Here is a 3,987-nt window from a genome sequence, read left to right on the forward strand (position 1 = left end):
TTTTTTTTTCGTGAATAAAGTTTAAAGAAGTTATTGCTTTTCAGGCCTTAACCTGAGAAAAATTCACTGTAAGCGGTGTTGCCAAGTGACGCTTTGCAGGCTCTAACCTGGAAGTGTTCAATTAAAAGCGACATAATGAAGTCAGGCTTCAGAGGCTCTAACCTCATAGCAGTTCTGACACAAATATTCTGGAGGCTCTAACCTCCAAATGCGTGAGAGGCTCTAACTCAAAAAACGCTTGAGAGGCTCTAACCTCATGGAAAACCAACGGGCTCTAGCCTGTGCATACGTAAGTAAATAATGACGGGAGTCACATTGCACATGGCTCTTACCCAAATTCATTAAGAGGGACTCTTACCTCTAAGGCTTTTTGACAGATTGGTTTACAAATATTTCAGGCTCTAACCTACAATTATCAAAGGGTTTAACCTGTAAACGTGGTTGTACTGCGTCTATCAGACACTAATCTGGGAGCAAAATTTTCTACAACATTTTTTCCTTTCTAGGTGATAACAGTAACTTATCTGATTCACGCCTCTCAAATGAAATTAAAGAGAATGTTCAAGAAGTGGGACAGTCCGTTCCAAAAGATAATCATCTGGATGAGGAAGTTTTTCATTTATTAGGAAATAGAGTGCGAGGATAAAAAAATTAGATACGGTCATACATCCTGATATCGCTATCCGCTGGGGGGATATTTTAAAACAAGGTCTACCTACGGAGGAAAAAACGAACGTTTTGAAAAAATATCCTCCTCCAGAAAATCTCACATTGATAGATTCTCCGAAACTTAATGCAGAGATAAAAATGATTTCAAAGGACAAAGAAGCAGTAATAAAAAGAGATTCTCTTATAATTGCAAAACAAATTAAGATATCATCTTCATTGGCAGCCGTGGGAAAGGTCGTTTCTCTTATATCCGCAAAAACAGAAAGGTCAGCGGCTGAAAAGCAAACCCTTGAAAACTTACGAGATGTAAGCAGACTCCTCGCGGACCTCCAAGACGATGAATCCATCATTCGAAGGAATTTATTGTTAGCAAACATCCCCGACAACTCTTTCAAGGACACTCTTCAAGCAACAACCATTGGGGAATTTTTATTTGGGAATAAGTTGCAAGAAGTTCTAAAGACAGCAAAAATAATGGAAACTTCATGCAAAGAATTGAAAGGTGGAAACCGCAGATTATCAGACAATCAACCAAAAAATTCGAAAGTCCCGCCCCATTCAAGAGCGAGAACGTTGGGCGGGCAGAAACAGGGTCAACGATATCCCAAGAATTATCAGGGGCCGAGGAACAACCAGCACTTCACCCCTCGATATCCAAACAACTCTCACTCGATTCAACACCCGAAGAGGAGACAGGAACCGTTCCAGACCCGCCGATAATACAACAAGTAAGATCGCAGGTAGACTGGAATATTTCTTAGGTAGATGGAGAAAACTTACGTCGCACCCCATAATATTATCTTGGATAAAGGGGTACAAAATTCCGTTTGTGAATTCACCCATTCAAAATACATCTCCAAGTGAAAGAGATTGGTCACGTGAGGAGATACCTCAGATTTCACTTTTAATTGCAACTTTATTGCAAAAAGGAGCGATTGTTGAATGCCAGCCTGTCGAAGGACAGTTCATTTCGAATATATTTTTAAGGCAAAAACCGGATGGAACGTTTAGATTAATTATTAATCTTAAATCACTCAATAAGTTCATTTCAACGAACCACTTCAAACTCGAAGATAGCAGAACAGTGACAAAAATGATAAGTCCTGATTGTTTTATGGCTACCGCGGATCTTCAAGACTCCTATTATTTAGTTTAAGTCCACAAATCACATCGAAAATTCTTACGATTCATCTTTGAAGGGAAAACATATGAATTTACTTGTTTACTGTTCGGGCTGTGTACAGCACCTTATGTCTTTACCAAAATAGTCAAACCCGTTGTTTCATACCTTCGACTAATAGGTTTTCTATCCGTTGTTTACTTAGATGATTTTTTACTGCTAGGGAATTTTTATGCGGAATGCACCAAGAATATAACGATAACAATATCAAAGTTACAAGAACTAGGCTTTATAATTAATATAAAAAAGAGTCAGTTGATTCCAGCTCAGACTTGTAGATACTTGGGTTTCGATTACAATTCTCAAAAAATAATAGTTGAGTCACCGAAAAAAAGAAGAAAATAAAATCGATAATTGAAAAAATAAACCTTAATCAAAACATGCATATCAGGGACTTTGCTAGATTAGTAGGGACGTTAGTGTCTTGTTGTCCGGCAGTATATTACGGGTGGGCATATACCAAAGCTTCTGAAAGAAAAAAATTTCTAGCGTTGTCAAATAATAATGACAACTACAACGCAAAATTAACTATAACAAAATCAGTAATAGAAGAATTGCGTTGGTGGAAAAGTGTAGGAGTACTATCTTATGACCCAATCAGGCGATTCGAATTTCAACTTGAAATTTTCTCAGATGCTTCCCTTTCAGGGTGGGGAGCGTGCTGTAAGGGGGAAAAAGTAAATGGACATTGGAAACAGAATGAAAAGTCAAAACATATAAATCAACTAGAACTTCTAGCAGCTTTCTTCGGTTCGAAGTGTTTCGCAGAAAAACATCGAGGCTATTATGTACTGCTTCACATCGATAACACTACAGCTATCTCTTATGTGAATAGAATGGGGGTAGTTCAATACGAAAATTTGAATACAATTTCAAGAACTATATGGAAATGGTGTGAAGAAAGAGGAATTTGGATTTATGCAACGTACATCTCGTCAGATATGAACAAAACAGCTGACACAGAGTCTCGTCGTTTAAAACCAAATACTGAAGTTGAGCTATCAAAACAGACATTTGAAAAAATAATTACAGTACTTGGCCAATTAGAAATAGATCTCTTCGCGAGTAGGGAAAATTCAAAATGTAAAAGATATGGGGCATTATTCCTCAACTGCCCCAACTCAAAAAGTCATGTTTTTCGATTGTCTCTAAATTCTGGGAATATGTTCGCCTACCCAACAGTAGTTAATCCAAAAACTTATAAACCAGGATTACCAACCCTCCTCAAGTGAGGGGGGGTTGAATTTTCAACCCCAATGCCTGCAGGGGTTGTTTCAAACGCCTGTAACTTCCTTTCTAATTACGCGATTTAAAATTTTTATGAGGGCTTTGGAAAGTGCTTTTTACACGCTTTCATCCTATTTTATTATTTATAACAAAAAAAATTGTTTAAACAATTTTTCCAATAAATCAATTGTTTATTTAACTTTTTTCGCAATTTAGGCATCTACGATTTTTTTTTAAATAGTCTCAAAAGAAAGCTTGACCTTTTTACTATGAAAAATGTCTAATAAGAAAGTGGACAAATTGAAATTCATTGAGTTACAGAGCCGGTTGTAGAGGGAGTCCTCGCGCTCGCACTCGGGCGTTATGCGGCAGCATACAGCGTAACAGTTTTCAAGTATGCCATCTTTTTGTATTACTTACATTGATCCAAAATTGCATGAAGTCATCGGAAAAAACTATTCAGTAATGTTAACCAGTAAGTTTGAAGAAGTTAAAAATTTTTAAAGTTATTATGAAAAAATATTAAGTAAAAAGCACTTTCTTAAAAATGAACAGTATTTTTCTGAAGATAAATGATTCCTCACTATTATAATTTATTATCCGACAATAATTGGTTATTGCTCTTGCAATTTTTTAAAACAAATACATGATTCAACCAACTTCTCACGTATAAAGTGTTTGAGTAAATAAAGTACTAACGGATTAGTAATTAACGCCTGTCGTCAGCCTACATCCTATAAAGTGATAGTTTCCAGAGTCTATCACGTGGAGGTCACAGTGCGTTCAAGAAAGATGTCGGTTTCTGCTATCTCGGTCATTAGATTACTTCTGTCCGTTTGTTGCCAAACTTGATATCTTAATTCGTTGACGCAGTTCTCATCTAAAATTGCAGTCAAATGTTCTTTCAGGAC

This window comes from Belonocnema kinseyi, chromosome 10 (assembly GCF_010883055.1).
Source record: "Belonocnema kinseyi isolate 2016_QV_RU_SX_M_011 chromosome 10, B_treatae_v1, whole genome shotgun sequence".
Lineage (NCBI taxonomy): Eukaryota > Metazoa > Arthropoda > Insecta > Hymenoptera > Cynipidae > Belonocnema > Belonocnema kinseyi.